Source organism: Desmodus rotundus, chromosome 8, assembly GCF_022682495.2.
Source record: "Desmodus rotundus isolate HL8 chromosome 8, HLdesRot8A.1, whole genome shotgun sequence".
Classification (NCBI taxonomy): Eukaryota; Metazoa; Chordata; class Mammalia; order Chiroptera; family Phyllostomidae; genus Desmodus; species Desmodus rotundus.
In genome coordinates, this window is record NC_071394.1 from 34,332,401 (window position 1) to 34,345,235 (window position 12,835).

General features: G+C 44.8%; 1 protein-coding gene across 6 annotated transcripts in view; it reads left to right on the top strand.

The window, feature by feature from the left end:
• The first annotated feature begins 9,529 nt into the window (after positions 1-9,529).
• Positions 9,530-12,835, top strand: part of EYA1 (EYA transcriptional coactivator and phosphatase 1) — a 296,853-nt gene continuing 293,547 nt past the window's right edge. For 2 of the 6 annotated variants that reach the window (XM_053929893.2, XM_053929897.2), the window contains exon 1: positions 9,536-9,708. The gene's annotated coding sequence lies outside the window, so the exon portion shown is untranslated. Of the gene's footprint in view, positions 9,709-12,835 lie in introns of all 6 variants that reach the window. The other 4 variants (XM_053929892.2, XM_053929896.2, XM_053929895.2 and 1 more) reach the window with 3 other exon arrangements.

Below are 12,835 nucleotides of genomic sequence, written 5' to 3' on the forward strand. Positions count from 1 at the left end.
TTTAGCGCCCGCGGCCAGAAGCCCGGCCCGCCCTCCCAGGAGCTCTTCCTGCGGCCCAGGGTCCTACTCGCCGTATGGCGCTCGCAGGAGAAACCGATTCCAGCCCCCCGTCAGCGGCTGGGCCCGCGGCCTGCGCCGGCTGGCCCTGTGTCCCGCGCCCACCACGGCGACCCCCGAGCAATCGGTTTTCGTGCCCCAGTCTCCATGGGACCGTTGTGAGCTCCTACAATCGCTCCCCGGTGTCATTCTCAGTGCGAGGACGAGGAGGGGGCCGCCCGGGTGAGCCGTGCCGCGGGGGTCACCGCGAGCACCCCCAGCGCCGCTAGGCAAGCTTCTCCCTAACCCCCAGGGGGGCCTCGCACCAGGGCGGCCGCGCCCCTCCATCTTCGCTGCCCGTTTGGTCTCGCGGACGCTACAGGTGGCGGACGCGGCAGCCGGGCCCTCGCCCCCGCCCAGGCCTCCGGCGCCTTTTTCCGCGCACCCAGGCTGGTGGAGGGGCCGCAGTCTGCAGCCAGCCCAGCCCTGCTCCCTTCCTGCCAGCGACCTCCTAATCACGCGGCCACAGCGCCTTCCTCGAACCTCCCTCGGTGGGCTTAAAGCCTCGCGGTCCTCCGGGCTCCTTTGCACGCTCCCTCCCACAGTCCCCCACCCCCACCCTGGAGCTCGGCAGCCGCGCGAGCCACGGCGCTAATGTAGCGCCCACCGCCCGGCCGCAGCTGCGCGGCTGCGGAGCTGGTGTGGAGGCGGGGAAGGGAAGGGAGGGGGCGGGAGGAGGTCGAGCCCAGGGAGAGGCTGTGGGCTGGGGCGAACCGGTCGTCGCAGGGCTAAGCAGAAGCAGCTGCTGGTAATAGGCGCCTCCGGGGAGGGAGCGGGTTTCCCAGGCCCGGACGCGGTAGCGGCGGGCGCTCGGGCGGCCAGAGCAGCCGCCCGCAGGAGCGACCCTCAGCCGGGGCGCCGGCTCATCGCCGACGCCCCAGTGCAGACCCACCCAGCCCTGCGTACGACCCCACAGTCCCTGAGCGCTGTGCCGGTCGCCCTCCTCACCAGGATGTGGCACAGTGCACGGGCACTCCAATTCTCCTACCCGAAGGAGCGCGCTCCTTTTCCCTACCTGCACCCCCAGGGTGGTGCTGGCTGGGCGTTATTCAAGGCTTCGAAAGTGGTGGGACGGCGGACGGCAGCTGAATGCCCCTCGCCTCCTCCCCTCACACCCGTGTCCTTGCGTAGCGAGCCCAAGGCTGCCCGTTGTTTCCTGAGGTCAAGCAGCAAGGACGCACTTCACTTAGAAGTATCTCTTTGGTTATCTTTTCCCCGTGTGTTTCCGAGAAGTGACATAAGGAAATGATGCCTGCTGCAGTTTCAGAAGCTTAGAGTATTAGACGTGTTGGTAGATGCAAACATTTCAAAACTTAAGAAAATTAATACGCCTATGAAAATCTACCGCAAGCCCTAACAACCCATTTTTATCTATCACGTTATAGCCGTCTACTTTCCATCTAAATATTTTTAAAATCTCGTGATTTGATGTAGTTTACAATAAACCACAGGCATTTGGCATTTGCTTTTGTGTTTTATTCCGATACATTCGTGAACTGGCAATTGGCCTTCCAAACCTACTAAATACATATTTTAATTCTGGAAAAATAAAATTCAGCTTCGCTTATTTCATTTACATTTTATGAGGGGTGTGTGTGTGTGAGAGAGAGAGAGTGTGTGTGAGTGTGTGCGTGTAGCTGGGAGAAGGTTCTCTAAAGCTTCCCCACCCCCAGCCCACCCCCGCTGGAGCCCGACAACATTCATGCCCTCGTTCACCACTTCAGTGATATCTAGTAATAAAATCTTCGCGGTCCCAGAATATAATCAATCTAGAATTTCTTTCTTTGGATGTTTACATCATGCAGAGTTTTCGTTACAATCCTGTTAACATGTTTTGTTTAATCCAAGACATGTTAGAAAAGAAAAACAAAACTGCACGTTCTTATGGAGGGAATAATTTTTCTTAGCTCTTGACTTGATTGAGATACCAGCGGTAGCACTTTGAGTTCCCTTTTCTTTCTCCCCAAAAACGTGTGTTTGATTTTACTTATCAGATGATGCATCTGTGTTGACAGAAGGTTGTCTGTTCATTGTATTTCCAATAATATATACTTTCAGCAAGTAGAAGGTACATGGTAAAGAGAAGCAGCTTCCAGAAGTAAACCACTCTCTTTTGTGTATCTGCCTACCTCTTTGGCTCCCCCAAACATACCCTGAAAAGATGCCTGATTCTTGAGGGCTTCAGATGTCTCTGAAAAAAATGATATTTGAATGTCCTGTTGGAGGGAGCTTATGTGTTTCTATATGTTAGATTTGGACAAAGGAACTATTCGTAATCTCTGGGGAAAACAAACCGCCTAGAAACAGCCTGGGGAACAGCATCTCTCCCTGAGGTTCCCGGAAAAAATCCCCACCGCCGAGCTGCTGGTAGGCTTATGTCTGTAGACACGTCACTGTTCAGGCCATTATTTTCCCTCTTCCACTTTTATTGGATAAGTGCAGCTGTGAAGAACCAAAAAGAATATATATTGGGAAAGAACAAGGGGGATTCTCGATTTCTAAAGCTGTGCCATAATTTCTAGTTTCACTTCTCTCTTCTCCACCTCCCCCACCTTCCTCTCCAATTTGCAGGACCACGTGTGCGGTTCTGCATCCCACAGTCTCTTCTCGAGTTTCTTACATAGTTTTCGGGATTTTTTCCCTCTCAAGTAGTCAGAAAAATAATACCGAAGGGCAAAAGCCCTGAAATCGAATTGCGAGCCACCAGGCAGAGCGACCGGGTGCGCCTGCACAGTAGCAGCCTGTCTGGGTCTCCAGGCTTCTCCAAGAAGTGCCAGCGTCCTAGGCTTCAGGAAAAAAGACCAGTCTTAGAAAGAAGCCAGACTCCCTCCCGTAAAGAGAAATCAACAAAGAGAACCCTCCTACCTGAGGTGAATTTCGCTTAACTGTCTGAACCGGGATTAGGTCGTTTCATGGTCTGTCCTTTTGTGATTCCTCCCACGCCGCCGCAGACCCGCGCGTGATCCCAGACTCTCTCCGTCTATCTCTTGGTCTACCTCTCGGTCCCCTTCTCTTCCCTTCCCTTCCCTTCCCTTCTCTTCTCTTCTCTTCTCTTCTCTTCTCTTCTCTTCTCTTCTCTTCTCTTCTCTTCTCTTCTCTTCTCTTCTCTTCTCTTCTCTTCTCTCTTCTCTCTTTTTCCTGTTCTCTTCCTAGATCATTTTTCATATGAAATGATTTATCCTGGACGGATTCTCACAGCCACATTTGCAGTATTTCTTGAACAGCGAACGCCACTTTGAGAGGCAAACGGTCTGATAAGCATTTCTAGCTCACGTTCAGCTTTCAGCCTCCATTCATACCCACCCCTGTGCCTGGCCTCACTGGAAATGCTTTCGACAGCACAGGGTACAGGCACCCTGTCCCTGCATCTGACTGAGTGGAGGACTCCCCATGTCCCTCCATCCACACCCAAACCTGTTGAGTCAGGGACCCGAGACTGCTAGGGATCTTTACTTCACTTTACCTTAAACGTTAAACATTTCTATGAGTGGTTGCACTGCAGTGACCACAAGGACCTTGTTTTCTTATATATGGAAAATAATTCCTTTTACCCTCTAACACTTCCCACAGCTGATCACCAGTGGTTTCCTCTGCTGATGGTGAAGGGATTTGAGTTTTCCTTTTGCATTTAATTTGAAGGGAAATTTAGGCAAATGATTGGGCCAGCCTTTTACTTAAGGCTCTACAACAAATTAAAAAATGAAATCCTGGGACAAAGATTTCAGAGTGAGACAGCCCTTAGCTGTCAGCATGCTGTGTGTTCTGAAAACAAGTGATAAAATTTATCCGTTGGAGCCCCTCCTTTCATATTCACCACAAACGTACAGCTCGCTGTTATGATTCAGTTAATAGATCCATGGAATGTCATGTTAAAGGCACTGGTCTAAATGATACATACAGCAATTCTAAGTTTTGTTCCTTACAAGATAGCTTAAGCTATAAAATATTTGTTGGCTAACATAGAATACCCTCCCAAAACAGAGCAAGCAAACAAAATGTATGGCGTTAGGAGATAAGCCACATGGAAGCAAAGAATAAAATAAAACAAAGAAAAAAAAAACAGACAAAAACAGAAACAAAAGAAGTCCACCCCAATCAGCAACTCATCTAATATTCAAGGATACATTAGTTTTTCACACCAAGAACATCTCTTCAGTACCTCTTGTTGCATGTTAAGAAATAAAGACATTTACAATATTGGAAAACATAATTTTCCTCATTCTAAATATTTTATTCTTATCAAATAATGGATCACTTGGTTTTTCTCTTTTCCACTCCTTGGGCACTAGTTTTGGCACTTAGATGGTGCTTGATTTGTCATTCAAGTCAAGGAAGTTTAAAAGTTATCTTTACAGTGGCCCCTGGTGCTATTCTTCAGGCTTATTGTTGGACAATAGACAGCTGATTGTTTTGTCTAAATGGGCCTCAATCCATAATCCCTGCTTGTACAGCATACTCTTTCAGTGAATCCAAGCTTTCTTATGCTTTGTGAAGTAAGGGCAAACCTGTTCATTTTATTTTGCATGATGACAGAACTCACAACATGGAATGGATTTTCTTAAAAAGTTTAATAGTCATCTACAGCTACCAACCAAAAATCAACAAAAGTACTATCAGCTATCCGCCAAAACATGGTCAGGAAATAGCAAATGAGATTTAACCTCACTAAGCAGCAGTGTGTCTGGGGAAATATAATGTAAAAGTTATAAACTTAAGGTCCAAATCCATACCATTCATGAGTCACACTGCCCCAAATTTCTGTTCTGCTGCCCACTGGGGTTTATTTATGGAGCATGCAGTCCTGTTCTACACTATACTGGAAGATCAATTATGTTGGAAATTTTTCAAATCCACCTGCAATTTTATTCTTGGAGGAAATGGTGGTATTTTTCAAATTACTCTAGTTGTGAGAAAGAAGAATAAATCTGATGTTTGTTTGTCAAATGATATTATAGAAATGGAAGAAGAAAAATCAAGCCATTGCCTTTTGGGTGGGGGAAGGGACAAGTGACTGCTACGTTGAGGAATCGTATTCCCCCAAAGCACTTGTTAGGTATCATCTCTTTATAAAGGTGAAGGCAACTCACAAATGGGTATGTTGATAAGTAGAATGATCTGGATAAAATCAAACTGAAAGCTCAAAGTTCCACCTATAAAAGTAGCTGACAATGAAAAGAATATATATGCCAAGAGAGAAAAATGATAAAACAAAAGATAAATTAGATTAAATAGGCAGAAAGATTACATCTCAATAACTTTGGAAAATTCACCTAAAAGGAAAAAAATCAACAGAACAGGTGGATTTTTAAAAATTTAATCAACTGTTCAATAACATTTACCTTAGTAACTATTTGTGACATATAGGACATAAGTAAAACATTACTGAAAAATTCACCTAAAGTCTTTAGAAGAAATTTCTCCAGGAACCCTATTGTTGCACGCCTCACCTGGTCTCTTCAGCTATGTATGCATAAAGATAGGAGTAAACATGTTTGCTTTACCCCAGACCCTCCCACTACATACCTGCAAAATCCCTGGTATGATAAAAGAATCTGATGTTCTTTAGAAGTCTTGGCAGGGAGAAATGTATTTTCTAACACTAGTCAACAGTAAATGGTTCAGAAAACCAGTCTTAATATAACAAGAAATTGGATGTTAAAGTCCAATTTTATGGCTCATAATAAGTTCCTGTTGAGTGTGCAAACTTCTCCCTGGTCTACCTCATACATTTTTAAAGGAAGCAATAGGCAAAGAGTTAACTTTCAGATGACAAGATATTCCATTAGACTAAAAAGCATATGTTATTTTTATAATATGAAGGTCCTAGAGAAAAGGGACTATGTCTTTAATCTTGTGCATAACTTTTCTTGGTATTGTTATTCTAGTGACTTCAGTTAATGCTCTCCAGCCAGACACACTCAACAGTGAAGGAGTTAACGTGGTTCCTAACAGTAGGAAGTGATTTAGATAAGTGAAAGAAGAAAGGCCAGTGTTGGCAAAAAAAAAAAAGTGACTGGTCCATTACATGTTTCTTTAAATGCTGCTGAGACATAAGAAAATTCCTAACTCAAACCTGGTAGTTGGCTTTATTCTTGTCTGTTCCCATATGATTTGGTCTTCTCCCAGATACTCAGGAGTAAATCTCAATCTAAGCTAGTGGGCCAGACCTTCTTCCTCCTCCTTAAGGAGAAATTCCATTGGGTACATTTGAAAGTGTTTCTATGTGAAATTATATTGCCAAACTAAATAACAAAGGAATTTTTGAGAGAGAGAGAGAAAGTACAAACATTTCTTTTGAATCAGGGTTGATTGTAACATAACCAACCTGTCAGCGTAGGCAGAATACAAATGCTCAAAGAACTATAGAAATGTTGGTTTTTGCCCTCTTCCTTCTGTGGATCTATATTTGTTTGAATAGGATACAGATTTAAATATACATTTCTGTCACGTGTCTGGTGTTTATGTCATAAACCAGAGTATAACTCTATACTTAAGCAATGTTTTGTTCCTTCATGTGCAAAAATCTTCATCATGTCTTTATTGTACATAACACAGGCAAGGATAGCAGTTAAGTTTAACATTTTATGACATATAAGTGGCTAAATGTTCTAAGTCTAGTTTAAATAGATATGTAACTAAGATATATTTAAATGTTCTGAGTCTAATTTAAATAGATATGTAGCATTTCTATGTGAGATTACTCACATAGAAATGCTACAAATATATTTATATTGACATGCACATCAATAGACAAATATAAACTCCTATGTAGGATATCAAATTGTTTATTATGAATATATGTTTTATTGGGTTTTGGCTTGGTGTTGCAAGGGGTATTTAAGTTTCTATTGAAAAGTTTCTTCATACTTGCATACACATCCAGTGAAAAAAATTATTTTATGTCAAAAATAAACCTGTCTTGGGTGATACAATGCATTTTCAGATTGTGACCCTATGCCCCGGCATGCCTGTAAATCCACCCTGTGTGCCTGTGACTGATTTGGGACTTAGATTTCTGATGTGGCTGAGAGATGTGTAAAAACCTCAAGTAGTCAACAACTCCCTCCTGGCTGTGCATCTGAGGGGCTCAAGAACATTGTTTATTCCAGCAAGTGTCTGGGATACATTATACTTCATGAGTTGGCTCCTGCTACTCCTGTTTTGGAGAATATGAATTTGTATACTGTGCTAAAATAAATGTACTTTGCCCAAATAACAATTTTTCTTCATAGAAAATTTTGAATATGACTCTATCTTCCAAATCTAGTACTGCCAATATTTTAAACAGATGGCATTTCTGAAAGAACAATAATGAAATAAATTCTCCACCCCTTCAAATTCAGAAACTGGTTCAAAATTTAAATTTTTATCCAACGGCCATCTGAATCTAAGTTTTGAGAAGTTAAAAAAATAAAATTTTTGGATATTTGGGTTGAGAGATGTTTTACATATTTTTAAAAGAAATACCAGGATCAAGGATCAAAAGACTCCTTGCATTAATACATAAAAAATTTTAGATTGTAAGTTATCTCTGAATTATAAAAATTGACTTAAAATATGATTTTCAAATACATACCATGCCTGTAGTCTTTGACAAGAGAAACTTTCTTTGCCTTTGGTGTTCGTAGCAGACACATATTTGGTAGTTTTGGGTTTCTACCCTCTTTAAATAAAAATTTTGATCACCTATACTTTAGGAGACTGTGGGTTTGTAAATTGTTTCATATTTGTGAGTGGGTAGAAAGGATAAGCAGTGGATTGAAGAAGGCTAAGCCATCCTCATCAACTGGCTAATTTGGTTACTATTTCTATTTGGACCCAGTACTGCAGTCTTGTTGGGTTAACATAATTTGTCAATGCATTGACTTTTACAAGAAGTCCTCTTCACAGGATACACAAGGTATATTTTGAAAACTTCCTGGGGCTGCATACATATAAACATCCAACAGTTTAGGATAAAAAAATCAGTCTTTGTGTAGATTTCTGACTATGTCTGGTGCATTGGTTTTATCTCCAAATCTATAATCTGTGGTCTTTGAAGGTGAAGGATTAGGTCTTACGGTTCTCACTCTAACTTCATGGCATCTAGTACAAATCAACAGATACTTGGTGACTAATAGAAACATCAGTAAAGCGTCTGAATCTGAACGATTTTGCAAGAGTGTGTAGGATAAAACCCATATTCACGCCATGCTTTGTACTTTCTCAGGCCCTTTTGCTTACATGATCTCATTTGATGTGAATAATTGAGTAGGGGTGGGGAAAGGATTTCATATGAGAGGGACAGACCAGTGCAAACATTTGAATGCTCACGGAGAAGCTGTGAGTCCTCCTAAGGGCAAGTCATCAAGGTATTTGCATATCTTTCACTGCTTGTGATTGGATTCCCTAAATCAAGTAAGAGGAAGTTCCCAAAGAAGGGGCAGCTCAGATTACTGGCCTGTAATGGATGCTTCATCCAATGCTGAAATACTTTCCAGGCTGAATTAAGATTCTCTCTAGACCCCACTAAGTCAGATGCAGAGGGACTTGGGGGTTACAGAAACTCCCCCCTACCCTCCCAAAAGGGTTCCCCGTCCAGGCTTTCCCACATGATTTGGGGTAACCCACTTATTGCTCTTTGCCTTGGTTTCCCTAAATACAAGAAGTTAGATCATATAGCTTTTCGACCACTCATAAAAAGATCTGAATCCCAGGTGTTTTAATACATTTCAGACTGGTTGCTTATTCCTTTATATTCTCTACCCCAACTGGAAAAAAAATCACCCTGTCACTCCACCCCCCCTTTCCTTCAGGTCCACCTCGTGCACACCTAGCTCGTCCTAGTTGGCAGAGCAAACCCACCACGCGCCCCTTCGGTTTAAACACTGCAAGGGCCCAGGAGTCCCAGTCACCCTGCGAGGTCTGGGCAGCCAACCGAGCTCGGCTCCGCGCGGAGGGGCCCGGGGAGAGGCTGGGGGCCCGGGAAGGGGGTCCTGGGAGGAGAGCTCTGGTCGACAGTGCCCGCCCTGGCGTCGCTGTGCTCTCAGAGTCACCCGAAGGGCGCCCCTCAACCCGGAGACACAGACGCATTTAAGAAGGAAAGAGAGAAAAGCCACCGCTGGCTCGAATTTCTGGAAGCAAAGGCAGTTTTTGCCCTAAACACCGAGGCAGACCCCCTCTTAGCGCTGCCCCGGCCGTTACCCATTTTCCATTTGTTTTTGGAAGAACCGGTTCCTCAGCCCCGCGCCGCCAGAGTTGGGACACCCGTAAGTCCTACTGCCCGGCCCCTGTCGCCGGCCACCCTCCCCTGGCGCGCCCTCTGCCACCTCCGTCTCGGCCGCGCTCTCGCCCTGCCCCGGCAGCCGCCGGCTTTGGCCTTCAGTTGGGTTGCGGTGACGAGAAGACTTTGTTGTGAAACTAAATCTGACCCTTTGGCTCCGAGGCAGGGCCGAGAGCCCGGGCTGCTGACGCCGCAGCCCCACCCGGGGCAGGAGGGCGGCGATCGGAGCCCGGGCAGCAGTGGAGGGGGCGCTGCTCCCGCGGGCCCCGGCTTCGGAGCGATCGCGCTCTCTCGCACCCCAGTCCGCCTGCGCCTGCGAGGCCGCCTGCTCTGGTGGGCACCGCCGCCAGGTACGCGAAGCCACCTGGATGGGCGCTGTGGGTGTGCGCAAAAATGGGACCGTGTGGGGGCCAGCAGCGGTGACACTTGGGGGGCGTCCCCTGGCCCAGCAGCCTTAGGGCGCTGCACGTGGAGGGATGAGTTGGGGGCCGGTTTGTTTTCCTTTGGGGAGGCGGTGACTGATTGGGACGTCGGGGGAACGAGGGGGAGGTCATCTTGACCTTATTTGTTGTGGTGATTGCTGTCTTAGATGTGTGCTTGCGTGCGAATCTCCAGTACTGGGAACCATTTGGGGAGCAGCAGGGGCAGGCAGCTATTTAGCTTTAGCACTTTCTAACCCTGGAGTTTCTTCCTTTGGTTAAAGTGGGACCGTTGGTCCAAATCAACGAGACCAGTTAAAAGAAGTAGCAGATGGTTTGGAGGGGGGAGGCATTGTTATTTCTGTGAATAATGAGGGAAACAATAAAAAATAAACAGGATCTTTGCTTTACCTTTGGTGAGTTTGAGAGAGTTGGGAATATTACATACAGTGGAAACAATTTTTATTGTTTTCTTTTTGTTAATTAAGACCCACTCACCTTTTTCGTTCTGGTGGCCAGACTGACTAATGCTAGCTAGGTAAGTTATCTCATAAAGCTCAAGGCTTCTTGAAAAAAAATCGAGTGGGGGAAGGACTCAGCCCTTTCAAGAAATGTGAATTGATATTTAAAAGAATCACTATCAAGTGTCGACTCAGCACAGAGGATCCCAGCGATGTGATGCGTGAGTGAGAGGTGCAGCAACAACGGAAGAGCAGAATGTCCATGTAAGGAAGGCCTTCTCCTAGCGGGTTCAGAGACCCTAATGCCCTAACTGTCCTGTGTGTCTAGCTCTGAGCCGTTCACTCAGCCAACACTGGGAAACAGGCCATGCACCAAGCATCTTGTTATATGGGTAAAAATGGTTTCTGCCCTGAAGGAGCAGTCTGGTGGGCAATTGTGACCTAGTGCGACTAGTGCTCTGATGGGGGAAAAACTCAGGTGTGCCAGGCTTGCTGGAGGAGAGGACTGCATGGGCCTGGAGGCTATGCAGGGGTCTGGCTGGAAGATGCAACCTCCAAGCTCAGTGTAGTTGGCACCAGGAGCCTTTGGAAGTAGGCTGCCATGGTTGCAGGTGAGCAGGAGAGACTTGGGATGTAGGGCGGATGTGCAGAGAGGGTAGCTAGGGCCAGATGGAAAAGGGCTTGCCTGTCAGACCAATAGAGACCAAATCAGACTTGTTCCCTACTTGGAAGAGAGTAAGATCTAAGTTTTGCAATTCGGAACATGTGGAGGCCTTGGAGAGAAGGCAGAGAAAGTGCTAATTAAGATAAATTACAAAATAGGAACAGTGCGAAAACTATTAGAGGGATTATTTAGCCTAAAAAAGTCAAGAGGTAATTAAAAGAGGGAGCACCATAATAAGAATATTGTTTTCCTAATTGTTATCGTACTAACCTGGATGCAGCTTATCAAAGTGTCCCTGAGCAATTGACTTACATGACAATTTTGAATGTAAAAACTAGAGACAATGAAGCATATTGCATTATAGTTTTGTAACCTTTCATCCTTTACAAAATTCTCATGATTTGCTTGATGTGCATTTATTGAACAAATACTATATGAAGGGCATATTTGCAATCACCTCTATTCTATTAGATGGTATTAATGTCATTGTATAGGTGAAGAAATAGGCTCAGAGAAGTTACCAGGATTACAGAGTTGATAAGTCCCAGAGTTGCCAAGTCCAGTCCCTACTCTCACACCGGGTCTTCAGTAGTCTTATTCTCTACCCTTTGAGTCATCAGGACTAGCCCTACTTTTAACTTTCTCCTACTTATCATTCATGGCTGTGACTTGAAAGAGAAAAGTTAACTAATGGGTTTTAGGTTGGTGTATATCCAGAAAGCTGGATAACTCAGTCATTGGTTTACAGAACCAGTCCAAGAAAATCTGAGTGAGCTTGACTGACAGGCAGGAACTAACAAAATGAGAATTTCGTAGGGATAAATCCATTCCGCAAACCTAGAACAGAGGGATTATGACTTGAAAACAGGTCATTCGCCGAAGAGTTTGAGTGTCCCTCAGCTCAGTAACTGCCAGTGGTGATTGGATCCAGAGGCTACTGCCCAACAGTCCTGACGTGTGGAGGGCATCAGAAAGTTAAGAACTAGGTTTTCAAAAGATGTTTGGGCCCAGAAAGGAGAGTCCTTAGGGGGTAGCATCATAATATTAAATGTCTCAAGGACAACTTTGTATAAGAGGACTTTGAAATATGTTTGTGTTGGTGCAGAAGAAAAAAATGAACCTGCGGAAGATGGGTCTATTTCAGCCTCCTAAAGGTTGAACCTTCCAGCCATGGACTAAGTGGCTTGCCAAGCTGGTGTATTGCTATCCCCAGATGTTCTTGCAAAAGCAGACTGACTGTCTGTCAAAGATGTTTCAGGTGATTCTTGCTTTGGAAATTTAGATTCTCCAGCTTCCTACTGTGGCCCCATCACAGCATCCCATGCCTTGTATGTTCCTGTCACATTACGTCACCCATCCACAGTTTTCTCATTGAACTGAAAGGAGGCAGATCTCTCAAACTTTTCTAGTTTTGTACTCGTGTAAGCTAAACTTTGATTTTAAGGAAAGTGAAATTCAAAGAAACCCTGACTCAGTGACTCTTTTCTGACAGCTTAATGCTTTCTCCATTGCTGTATTTTCTGTATTTTGGCCTCGGAGACTGCAGACTTACAGTCTTATTTCATCAAGTAATCCTTACCCTGGTCAAGAAGCATGTAAAAGTAAGAGTCAGCATCCAGGAAATGAAAATGCTTTGCTCAACTTCAGTTGTGATTGTCAAGGGTGAGGGAGGGAGTGGTGTTGGAGTAGAGCAGGGAAGCATTTATTCTCTAGGTCCTTCTAAACTGGTACATGAAATACGCATTAGTTCTCAGGGCTAATGAGGAGCTTAGATCCCCTGTCCAATGAATATGTTACCAGTGAGCTGGACAGTGAAGTCTTATGTCCACATCCATGGTTAAAATTGCCTTTGAATTTTAACAGCAAAAGAAAAAGAAATGGCATAAGAATCTGAGGAATGTATTTTCACCTTATTTTTATAAATGAAACTGCT